Source organism: Falco cherrug, chromosome 14 (assembly GCF_023634085.1).
Source record: "Falco cherrug isolate bFalChe1 chromosome 14, bFalChe1.pri, whole genome shotgun sequence".
Lineage (NCBI taxonomy): Eukaryota > Metazoa > Chordata > Aves > Falconiformes > Falconidae > Falco > Falco cherrug.
The window spans coordinates 6,191,067-6,204,561 of NC_073710.1; positions in this window are offsets into that span (position 1 = coordinate 6,191,067).

Consider the following 13,495-nt stretch of genomic DNA (forward strand, 5'->3'; position numbering starts at 1 on the left):
TGTCTCTGCCTGGATAATGTCTCCGTGCATGCTATAAGTAGAAGTAATATGAAAGTCCCTAAGAAAGGCTTCAAAACTGTCTTTAATAAAGCTCAGTTAAAATATAAGGTGTTTAAGGCAACAACTATTCCAGTCCTTTTCACACTGCTAACCCTCAATGATAGGAAGTTGCCTAAATCCAAATGCTTTAACTTCACTTCTGGCATCAAGCTTGAAATCTTTGACTTCAGAAATCTTCCTGCTTTTGCTCAGAACCAGCCCCTTGCAAGCCAGTGTTGAAGCACAGAAAGACAGGGAGGAGAATGATTTTAAATCCATAAAGATGGAATTTAAAAGAGTCAGAACTGACCTATGTCAATATAAAAATATTCGGTGGTTGATTACTATTAAATATTTCCGTTTCTGATAACTTGGGGATCTGTCTGGCTAGCAGGGCGAGAGCTGGGCTCCCCATGGACTCCAGACCCCTTGCAGACCACCTGAACAGGATGTCTCGGTCCTTGGGTGTGGTGGGTGCACAGACGTGAGTTTGAGCTCTTAGGGTGTTGACTCAGAAATGTTCACCCAGTGCGTTTAGGGGCTTAGCTCCTTATAAACTTGACAGAGAGCTGTAAATCCCTCTCCCAGACAACTCTGAAATGTTTTTGGTTTTAACTGGAATGTAACAAAATGTCAAATTCTTGCATCCTGCATAAAATGGAAGTAATTTTGTCTACCTACCTCAGCTGAAGGAATAAAGGGTTTGTGTTCACTTAAGTTTAAGCTTACCCTCCCCCCCCCCCTTTTTTTAATAAAAACAGAAAGTAGTTCAAAGACTGTGTGTTTCCAAGAGCTTTTGCTACATTAAATGGCAGAAGTGGTAGATATTGTCAGTTCCTGTCCATCCAACCTTTTACATCTAGAAAAAGCTGTATACAGCCATTTAAAGATGCTAATAAATAATTTTCTTTTAGTTCAACAAATGTCCAGGGCATTTTGAGGGTAAGAGTAGAATTGAAAGGTACAGTTTCTAAATCTGCGCTAACTGCATTAATAGTGCCTGTTGTATTTCAGTTGCTCTGAACTCTGAATTCTCTCATGTCAATAGCCTATCTTTTTAGAAGTCTACTGATTAAGTAAATAATTTTGTAGCCTGTGAAAGTCCTTGTATTTAATTTGATGGGATGGGAAGCTGCATCTCCCCCTTAAAGTCTAATTAACATGGAGACTATCTTCCTTGGTGAGTTCATAAGCTGTTCATAGACAGTTGGGATGTAGCAACTTTGCAAGACACTGTTTAAAGATCTCTGACATCTGAGAAAGCCACAAAATCCAATAATCCTACTTTCAGAACTCCAGGGTGTCCTCTGAGATCAATCTCATATCTAAACATCACATAAAGGGAGTGCATTGTGTTATAGACTGGTTTCTATTGAACACCAACTAAGAAGCAGCATTAGACATTCTTGAAGAAGAGCTTTTATCAGCAGAGTAGAAAAGATTATCAAATTCTAAAAATTTTACCCATGATTAAAGCAGTACTATGAAAATTCTTACATTTTTAACAAAGATCAGCTTATCCTCCATAGAGCTCTCTTGAGAGCATCCAGCAAATTATTTATTGAGAATAAAGTTCAGCAGCTTTCACGTTTATCTGTGTGCATGAACAGAGCTGGCATTAATCCTCATCTCTAATCGCCATACTCTCATGTCAAATATCCTTTCAAGTAGTTTTGGGTTCTGGTTTCAGTTGTGCTTTTGGTACACACACATTTAGATAAAATTTCGGAGCAATTTTAAATGCAGTGAAACTGTCTGAAGAAAGGTTATGTAAGATTCTGATGTACTGGTGTTCTCGTTATCTTTGGGTCTGTATTTTTGTACGTACTCAGGCCACTCACATTCAGCCTGCCATGCTGATATTTCACAGTGTACTTTTCATAGTGTTATAAGTGGATCTAAGCATTAAAGACTTTTATACCTGCCCTGCAACAAAAACAGAATTAAAAAGGAGCTGGTGCTGTAAGTTTAAATTGGGCTGTTTAACCCAATATACCAGCCATGGTGTGGAGCTGTTCCAGAATACCTCAAGGGAACACACTTCAGGAGCATGTTTTACTTTGCTCCCAACAGGAAAAATTCTCACGCTGTCAGTAATAGCGTAACAGGGCACTGTGACTCAGCCATACATTTGAACCTGGACTCCTGTGTACCTGTTTGCACAGAAACTCAAATTTTCTTAATTTGTCAATTCATTGAAAATTTTAAAGACCTTCATATGAAGATCGCAGGAAAGGATCTAACATCTAGCTTTCTTCCACTTTTGAGCAATGACAAAATCAGTTTGATGGTGGTTTTTTGTTTGTTTGTTTTTTCAAATAGTGTGATTTATGTGATTTTTTTGCTCTCCTTTCTTACATTTTCCAAAGACGTGTTTCTCTGCCTTAAGTATACACAGTAATTTTGGCAAAATTTCTTTTGTACTTTGAGCTGTTGCCTTCACTGGATAAAGCATTAGAAGATTAAAACACACAGTTTATATATAGCCAACAAAGAATTGTAATAGAGCTTTTGAATATTGACCTTTCAGGTAGTCTTACAATATTTATTCTAAATTCTTAAGTGGAATGTCCAGATGTGGCCATAGCCTGAGTACACACATTCATGGGTCTGTATGATCAAACTGTAAGTGTTGATACAAACTAATATTTCTATGCACATTGATAATGGGTGTAGCAATACTCAAATACCACAATACTGCAGATGCATTGCTGGGATTGTTAAACCAGTTGTGGTTTTTGATTATGCAATAGCAAAAGGCTTCTTAAATCTTAACCTCTGGATTTCTAATATTTACCTCTAAGAAATAAGAGGAGATTTTCTGGAAACTACACTTGAACGTTTGGATCCTGCCTCAAACATTTAACATTTCAAAGTGGTCCCATGTCGGACTCCTCCCTAATTTCTGGTGCCTGTCTGTTCTCACTAAGAAATGTCAGTGTTGAGAGACACATTTATGAGCGAAGGTAGTAGTAATAGATGCAGTAAATTAAGCAGAAATATTTTGTGTAGAGCTAAGAATGGGTAGTATTGAGCACTAACTGTGCTAGACCTCAAAAAATACCTGTTTAATGTGTCCTCTGGGAAATATGATAAGTCGATATAAATAATGAGTACAGAATAAGCAGAGTAAATAAGATTTGCTTTCTTTAACTGTCAGGTAGGAGATTACAACAGTTTCTAATACCAGTGCAAATCTGCTAGAATACAGACAAGGGGACATGAGTGTACTCATAAAAACCTGATCAGAAACAATGCATCAGTAACACCGAACTTTTAATCAGCTGATCCAAGTGGGTATTTGTCTCATAAATATCCTACCTAGATGTCTAGTCTGTATTTCCTACAACTGCTAAAAAATTTAGGCAAATCAGGTTTCATCACTTTGGAAATGATTCCCAAAGCACTGTTAATTTGCTAGTGGTTGGGATATTCTGCTGAAGCATGTACATTTTAATATCTTTAGTATTGATGATATGCACGTGTTTATCTACCTGCACAAACCTGGTGCTGGATCTTAGAGTTCTTGAATGCAAATACAATATTTTTAGTGTTGCATTAGAACATTTGCTAAGAAGTACAGCTACAAGTACTGTGGTTGTCGGGGGCATTTTGTAGTGTCTGTATTGGAAAACCTAGCTGTGACATCCCTTTTGACTTGTGGAGGAGTCGATAGAATCATGTTTCAAGACATTTTAAAATTCTCTTTTAATTCATTGTAATGGTTTACATGTATATTACATTTTCAACTTTATTCTTTGACTGGAGTCAATACGTATCCAATGTAAGTGCAGTTCATTTATAAATAAATTGATATTCTGTCCCTCATTACCTATATTTCTAATGCATTCTGATACATTAGTAAATAGACTTGTCTGATTAATCATTAGCACATGAAAAGAATTAGCTGTCTACTGCCAAATGGAACTATTGACAATGATAATAAGACCAGCTACTGTATCATCTGAAAGCTGGTGTTTTACAGGAAGGCTGAAAATGGGTGGTATTCCATTTTTACACTGAAACTGAATGACAGAAGTAATCTGTCTGTGTAAAAGAAAAATAATAATTTCTCCATATGCCTTCATGTATTTCTACCACTAAAATACAATAATGCCTTTGTACCAAGGGTATTGATTGGGCTGCTTTCATGCCATCTTCAGCTTGTTATTCAGACTGAGGAAAAAAAGATAAAATATTTTTTCCTTAAAAGCAACATGTGTAAGTTTCTAGGATAATTTTGCAGAGAAAAAAAGAAAAGCAAAAAATACCCTGTCCTGAATACTGCATCATCTTGCTACGAAACTTAACTTAGCACATCTAGAAGGGTCACCACCCCAGCATTTGAAACTAGTCGTACTTTTTCCTTTTAGTTTGTAGCCTTTAGAAGCAGGATTTAAAAGCATTCCAGTACAATTGCCATAAATATGCACGTTAACTATATGATAAAAGCAGTAACTTAATTCACCAAAACCTTGTGAATAATTTTATTACAGTTAGTACAATATCTGCATTGTATACTAAATATTTGTAACAGGTGATGAAACACTGCCACTGTTCAGTGTGGCACTCACACCTTGTCTCAGATGCTTAGAAGTTCACAACATGTGAAAAATTTATGAAATGTTGACAAGAAAGCTGAACGGGGTTTTATTAACACATCATTAGCCTTCCAATATGTTCAAATAATACAGTTACCAAAGGCAAAAAGTTGTTAACCATATTCTAAATATTTTTAATAATCACTGTATGCACTTCATTGCATCATGGTACATGCAAGAAAATATCTAATTCAGACACCTGAAGAATTTCTCCTTGCCTGAGCAGGATTTACCCTGGCAAAGTACAACGGTGCACAGACCACTAGCTTCTGCTGCTCCTGTTCATCCCCAGTATGACCCAGAGAGGCCACAGGCTGACCCAGAGGCTTGTCACCAGTGTTTCCATACTGGACTTGTTTACTCTGCAGAAGTCTAGTGTAGTGGCCTTGAGGTGCTGGGCTTCCTAACGCTGCCTACAGTGGATCTTCTGCTTCTCATCCCTCACAAAGGTTCTCCGGGCTTGTTATAGCCAGACATGCCTGTACCAACCTCCTGTCTGCTACAGCCTGGGGTGGGTCCGGGGGTACTTTGGTGCCATCATTTGCACCTCCCAGTTTTCCATGTCAGGGCTGCTTTTCCACAAAAGCCCATGTTGCCATTCCTGAGCCCTTTCACTATCTTTTCTCTCAAGCTGGTAAAACATAAAGAGGCTAAAGGAGAGCATAGGTCATCAAAATGGGAATTGCTCTGTAAACTATTTTTGGTTCTTGCATTTAGCTTTCTTGCACTTAGTATTCACCTTTGAAGAACTGAGGAGAATTTTACTTATTAGCGACGCATTGTAGAACACCTTTTGAAAATTTGGACCTTGTATCCATATTATGGAATGTAGCATCATCATTTTTTAAAATTAAAAACAATTTCAGATTAAGTCCTTTTTCATGTGACGTTGATTAGGCAAATAGACATGAGTAGTATGCTGAAAATCAAATTTATTCATCGATAAAATACTCTCTGTGCATCTGTAATGGCTAAAAACTAATAAAACCTCCACAAAGTAAGTAAACAATATAAAATGTAGAGTGGAAAATATTCAGTCCCTTAATCCTTTTTGAGGGCCTGAGGTATGGTAGTGCTTTTTGATTCTTCCATTAGGAAAAACAGCTGATATCTTGATGCAGGTCAGATTTCTGATTCTTTTTGTAATGTTTTGGGTTAAGAAATAAGATAGTGCAAAATGCTGCATAGCACACTCACGTGAAAGTAACATTTTGTGTGGCTCAGTTGTAGAAATGAATGCAAAAATGGTATGCAGTGAGACAAAATGGTATGAGAAATAATATTTGTAAATGTGTCTTATCTAATATGTGTAGGATTAAAATACAACCATAGTCATTAACGTATTATCAAACACAAAATACTAATAAAGAGCAGGAAGTAACCAGAAAACCCAACCTGTGGGGGAAAAAAAAATAAAAAAGACAACATATATATGTATATTTGTTTGTCTGTGGGAGGAAGTGGCAGACTGCTACCCATAAGGCAAATATAATTTGCAAAGGAGCTATTTTCAGATCCTTTTAAAATTCAGTTTAGAAGAACACATCCATATGTTGCATTTAGGGAAACTGAAAAGACTGAAGTTTGTTCAGAATAAAGACCTAATCTGCAATCTCTTTAACCATTTCCTTATTTATAACAGAGTATGAGTAAGGCCATTTATATTAATATGGATTCACAGGATGGGGCTCTGAAGTTTGCTCTATTCAGCTTTCTTACTACCATATTTATAGTGTTTGGATTGCATGGTATCAGTGCTTCCTAGGTTCACTTACCAGTGCTTTTGAGACTCTGTCCAGGGACCTAATTAGTGCTTGAATTTGCAGTTCTCTTGTAAGAAAAGTGCTACATTTAACATAAGTCAATGGGACTTTTACTTTTGCAAAGACTGTTGGATCAGGCTCTTACTGTATACAAGAAATATTTCAGCTCGATGACCTTCTCTTTGCCATATTTGAAACTGAAGCAAAAAGAAGGTCATTGTTTTATAAAAAATATTAAAAATTCATGATATGTTTTGGTTTCTGCACTTGGATTCCTGAAGTAAATAATACTAAAGGTATATTTTCAACATGTCTCTTAGCAATTACTGTATATTATGTAAATACTAGCAGGTAGCATACAGTAAATCTGCAACTGAAGAAATATTGACTTGAAACAAACACATTTTAATTGAGAAACAGTACACTTTTTGTGCCTTTTTACTGGTCTCAGATTCATGGTGTAACAAATCCTTAATTTCCTAAGACGGTACACAGAGAAACTGTAAAAGGCCATTCTCAGTGTTCAGGGAATAAAGCAAGCAGAAAGAAGTTTTTACTAAAATAAACAACTTGACTAAAACCAATGCTGTAAAGTGCAAGTATGAAAATCCCACTTTAATAATGAAAAAGAAAAAATGCATCCTCACTATGAATAGATACACCTTCAGCAGCACATGCAGAAGGGAATAGGGTAGATAATGCTGCAGTCATATATGTTCATAGAAGGCAATGACAATAGATCACAAGTTCCCATTGTGACTACATACTGTGATTTTTTTTCTTATTCAACGCAATGATGTTGTGGAATGCTTGAATGAAAAGTGCTTTCCAGCAAATCACCTTTCCAGTACTTTTTTGAAAAAAGATTGTGCTGGAGCGCCATTCAGTGTGTTCTAACTCAACACGTTAGAATAGTCTGAGTAAGCCGTAGCAAGATCAGCTGTGTCTTGTTGAATATAGCTTGTTCTTGAGAGCAATGTCCTTTGTGCACAGACCCAAACACCCAGCATCATAACTACTACTCATTTAGAAATGTGAGCAAGATCTGTGCTGGGCCATGGCAGTGGCAAGCAACAGTGAGGGAACAGAAACAAGTGGCGTGTTCAGTCTCGGGTGCTTTGGCATGCTTGGGCACACACCCCCCAGGCAGGTGCACCCCTTTGAGCACCGCTGAAACAGTGCACATGGAAAACTGGGGAAGTGGAGTTTTCTTCTGATATTGTTCCTTATTTTCATCACTTAGTAACAAAAGGGTCTTTCTGAAAACATTTCAGAGGAAAAAAAAAATCATTTATTATTCTAAAAAGAGCAGCAAGATATCACAAAAACAAAGGTCTTACTATTTATTTCCCCAGAATTATTGATTTCCACTTTATCATAGTTGTCCCCGAATAATATATCGGGCTCACACTTATGCGTATCAACTCTACATGCTTTTGATATTCTATTCATTTGAAGGGAAGGAGGCACAGATAAAGAGAAGTATCTGTTTCTATAAACCTTTGCAGCTATTTCACCACCAAGTTTCCATTTGGTGTAGTGATGTGGGTAGAAACTCTAATTCTACATGTTGATCAACTTTGATATGATACTGAACTCTTAATGGAATTAGTGAGCAGTAAGGTGCTCTGTGCTTTGAAACACAGATTTCTGAATGACAAGATCACATCTATAAGTTTTTATCCAGCTCTGATATCATTCTGTGTGTGAAGTTTTAGTTTGAATTTCTCAAAGGGATCTTTGTTAAATATTCCCCCGTCAGCTCACCAGTAAGTCACTAAAACAATCTAAGTAATTTGGGGTTGGGGTTGTTGGTTGGGTTTTTTTACTCCTTTTAGTAATTTTTTCCTTGCTAAGCACAGCAGCTTATGTGGTGCTGAGTGCCTTTGTCTTCCTACAGAATGTGGCAATGTGGCATAGAATAAGATTTTAAGTAATACTAAATGAGATGACTTAATAACCTGAAGGTTGTGATAGACCACTGTGTTTAAATATGGAAATAAAATATATCATAATGTGCTTCAAAATTGGAGTCCCTCTTGCTGCTGAGCATGTAGGGCTATGCTTACTGGCCAGAGAACATGTCATAATAGGCCAAGTCTTTCTACTTCTCCACCTTTGCTATCCTTAGAGCAAAAAATGAGCTGCTATTAAGAGTTGAAAGTAACTTCCCCTTTTTACTCTGTTTTAAAAGACTGAAGTAACCTTGTATTTATCAAAACGTCCCTTACTTTAAAAGGTACCACAGACATTTTGAAATGATGATCTTTCTAATTAAACAGTTATTGGAAAATGTGATGGTGAAATGTAAAGTGGAACTTATGAGTTGGTGTAAATTTTATATGCAGAATAATTTAATTTTCTTGATACTAAGTATGTTTTAGATTAGATTATGAGCTTCTATATCAAAGTGAGTAGAATCTTATTTCTGAGGAGTTTGAGCAAATCCATTCTCAGGGGGAAAATTCCATGGGGAAAAAATGCTACCCAGGGTAACGGTGTGACAGTTTATTCCCATTTTGCATATGGGAGGTGAAAGCCAGAATTTCCAAAAGCTGGTGTGGAGGAAGCCTGCAGTTTGTTTAGGCTTCTCTCTCCTCTGGTGATTCCAAATGGAGTTGGTAATTTTGCCTGGGGGTTCTGTGTACGCCAGGAGAATGAGCTATTCTAAATATTTATTCTCTGAATATTCTCTATCCAAAATATATGAATGGTGCAATGGTAAAAGTAGCTTACTCAAATGGAATAACTTTGTTTTGTGAGATTTTGATTTTATTATACGCCTTGAGTCAACATATGTAAGCTATATGTTTATAGCAAACAATTAGTTGTGCCATTATTCTTCATCAAAACTACGGCAAATATGTTTTTTATTTTAAAGGTTACTCTTTTCATTATAAATGGATTAGTATTTTATTTTATAAGCCCTAGCAAATGTTGTATAATTAAAAGAGTAACCCTTAAAATAAACCGAACGCATGTTCAGTGATTAAGTGGTTTGCTTATTTCTATTGAAAAGACTATATAAATTACTTAAAAGCCATATGGACATTGTTTATGAAGCTTATAGATTGCTTTTCAAAATCCACTTGAAACTGTCAAAGGACAGGGATTCTTAAAATTTTTACTTGTACCACATTATATTTAAATAATTTAAATTATTTTTACTATTTTTCTGAGTGATAGATATAAAATCAGGTAAATTGTTCAGCAACACCATGTTTTGTTAGTTTTCTTTCAGTTAGTAACAATTTGACTAGACCATGAAATCAGCATTTCAAGTCCTCATGTTCTATTATATTGTATTCTCTGCTATTTTTATAGTGTAACAATTAAATACACTAAAAATGTGCAGTAGAAATAAACTTAATAGTAAAAGTAATGAGATTCAAATTTATTTATATAAATACAAATACTGAAATGTATGCATCAACATAAAAACATATAACGTGTCTGCAATATCAGATGATAAGATTACTCATTTATAGTAACTTTAGGCTTGGTATCATGCAAAAAGATGCAGGAAAAATGCATGCCAGTGTCCTTACACCAAGTTTTATTTATAACTATCTTCCATACCAGAACCTATGTGACTCATTTGTTATTTATCAAGAATATATTACTGATCACAGTACACAAATGTGTAGAAGTTTGTAAGAAAGCGTTTGGCCTTAATCAAAGCTGGAATTTTCCTGTAAAGTCTTCTAAGAGGTAGTTCTTAAGTTTACTGAAAATAAATCTTTTAGTGACTCAGAATTAGTCTCCACATTATCCTTAAAGCAATACTAGAATAAAAATGTCAGCAGATTCATTTTAGTTCACTAGTGGGTGCTGATCATATTCAATTAGATTAATTTCATGTGATTAGTCCTCTCACCTTCACGTTCACCTCACCTCCAAGTATAGATGAGGTGTGTAAATGTGGTTTAAAAGTTGCTGATGGGGAAAGTTCTGTTCTCAGATGAACGAGCCATAATGTTGATATCTAGCTCTACTAAAGGCAATGACAAACCTCTTATTCATGTAAAGACTTTAAGGAGTTAAGTCCCAATTCTTAGAAACTTTCTTTAAATAACTGTTGGTTTACTTATCTGCATGTGTAGGGGAAGTTTAAATAATGTTCATCATCTTGAACATGGCATATAGTATGCAATTTTGGATGTGCAGTTTCAGTAAAGGTGCTGGTTTAAATAATCTAATAAATTTTGAAAGAGATTCCAGTTTTGAGCAATGTTCCTATATTTTAAAGTAGAATGTGCTGTTTCTCATATAGTCTCAGCTAGCAAGTCACACAAGTCCGGTAAATATATATACATGAAATATTGTATAAATACCTAAAGATCTGGAATACTTCATAGGAAATTAATAAAAAGGCTTGATGCATCACAATCTGACCTGGAACCTAGCCACTCTTTGAATTTGCCTCTTCCGGTTGTCTTTATATTTGAAACAGGTATTCATATCTGCAGATTTTTTTATAGAAAAATCAAATGTGATCTATGGATTTCTATGACTATCTGGACTGCTTATGGGGAATATTTACATGACACCTTTCTTAATTCCCCTTTCCTTTACTTTCCTTTTCTACTTTCATTAACACAACCATGACAGAATTAACAGGGAGGAGCAGAATTTACAAAGTAGGTGAATTTGGAAGAAATACCTACCATTATCTTTCTGCAAGTGGGGCGAACACCAACTGTAGATTCAACATCCTTGTGACTGTTTTCTTAAAGCAAGTGTTTGTCAGTTTTAGAAACATTTATTCTTCTGTTGTTCCAGCAGAAAATAAAAAATATAGCAGAAATGACCAGTCTGATGAGATTCTCAAGAGGAAAGTGTAACAGCCTAGACAGAGTTGGACTGAATGATGGCTTTCTATACAACATATTTTGTATGTGTAAAGGAGCAGAATTCTATATAAACTGATAATCACTTAAAAAAATGTAACAATGATGACAACCCCCCTCCCCACCCCATTTTTTTTCATTGTCTTTTTCATTTTCTCATTAGTGTAAAGAGGCAAGGACTCAGTGAACTCTATTGTGAAGAATAATGGTCGGAATAGACAATAATGGAAGTTAATAAAACCAGTGATTTTATGCAAATAAAATTACAAAAACTCAGAGACAGTTCTGGTTTTTTCCCTCAAAGCAAGTAATGAGAGAAAAATTCTTATTTTGTGTAACTAAAAACTAATGTCCATCTATAACTTGAAAAACCTTGGAGAATGCCTAATGACTCTGGTAGGCAATGGGACTCAGTTCTTGAGAGTTTCATAAAGCAGCCCTCAAGATCTTTGAAATCCTTGAGATTCTCTTTTAAAGAGGGAGGGCAGCAGAACTATCCATGAGAAAAGGCCAAAATAATAACAACCATTAGTTTTGAGCACAGATGGAAGATAAAAGGCACTCGGGAGGCAAAGTGACCAAGAAGGCATCCATCATACCCAGTATACATGCTGTAGAAATGATATGAAGGGCAAAAATAAAAGTGTTCAGCCATGGGCAAAATTCTGTTCTGTGGGAAACAGAATCACTCTCTATCATCATGCCCATGGCAAATTGTTAGGAAGGTAGGAGCGTTAATATATCAAGTGATTGAAGACATGAAGTTCTCCTAGGACGAGAAAGATGCATATAGGATGACTTGGAGAGATCCTGGGCAAATGTATGTAAAGTACATGTACATGGCAAAAGAAAGCTTCCAGCTGTTTTCCTTCCAGTCACTCCCATTAAGAAAGCATACTTGTATCAATTCAGGTCTAGCTGAATTACAAGATTCTAGCTACAATATACTGCTTATCAGCAGTAGAGATTTAATAGGAAAGCATGGCCAAGTTTTGGAGGAATACAGTAATACCTTTCTGAAGCTACTGAACAAGTAAGTAGTTCATGAAAAAATTTCTAAATAAAAGCATTATTATTTAGAGGGGACAGAACAGAGGACACAAAGGTCAGGGCAAGCAAAGGATTTTTCATTATGTCAAAACACAATTATTTAGCATATTTGTTTGAGCGTATTATACCTGTTTATTTTCCATGTCTGTGTGAAAACTAGAGGAAAAAAAAAATTGAACAGTTTAGAAAGTTAAAAAAAGTTATCTTGCAGTTCTGCTAGTCAATAGGAAATATTGAGCAATGAAACTCACATGTTGGCAGCTTTTTTCTTTTTGGGTCAGTTGTTGAAGGGGAATGGCAGTTGCGGTTGTGGAATAATGCAATAGTGACATTGGCGTTTCCTACTGTGACTTCACATGCGCTCACCCTATAAGACAAAGATGAAGAGTAGTGAAGAGTGCTAAGCATCTGTATTGTATTCTGTAGTGCACCAGAGGAATATGCACCTCAGACTTTTTTTCCCCAACTCATTTATTCTAAGCTATTTAGACAAAGGATAAACAAGTCAAGGTTATTCTCAGTCAAGCGCTGAGAATAATCAAGTAAGTAGTATGGTTTACCTTCTCTTTTCTTGCCATCACAGGCTGATGTATACCTTGTATTGTTTCTTCAAGAACTCAGTTTGTGACTTGCCATGCTCACATCTGCTTTCTATATATGCTAACATACCTCAAACGTATGAATGACTATTTGAGCAAAATAGACATTAATTAGGATACCTAGGTCTTGTTAGGCTGCTAGCAATTGCAGAGTAGACACAATCACTTTCTGAGGATTAGCGTGTAAAATAATTTTGATACTGCGGATGAGTTATTCCTAAAAGTGAATCAGCTGTATGAATATTCACCTGGTAAATTATAATTGAAGAAAGTGAGCAGAAGAGGAGATAGAGTTGTAGGTTTCTGGTGTTTCCAGTTTTTGTTGTATAGAAAGAGGGGTAAGGATTAAGAAAGCTGGTCAAATCACAAGACACAACGTTTCTCTACTAAGAATTGCTTTTTTCCTTATTATGTCCTGCTTTTCCAATGCAACTCTTAAGTATTTTTTTTTAACAACTGTTGCTATAAAGATATCAAATCGAATAAATTTTACTTCTCAGAATCTTACAAAGGCATTTGTGAAGCCAGTACTAGGTGGAAGAAAAATCCAAACATTTCAGGTTTTGTTGTTTTAATGTAAAATTTCTTGAAAT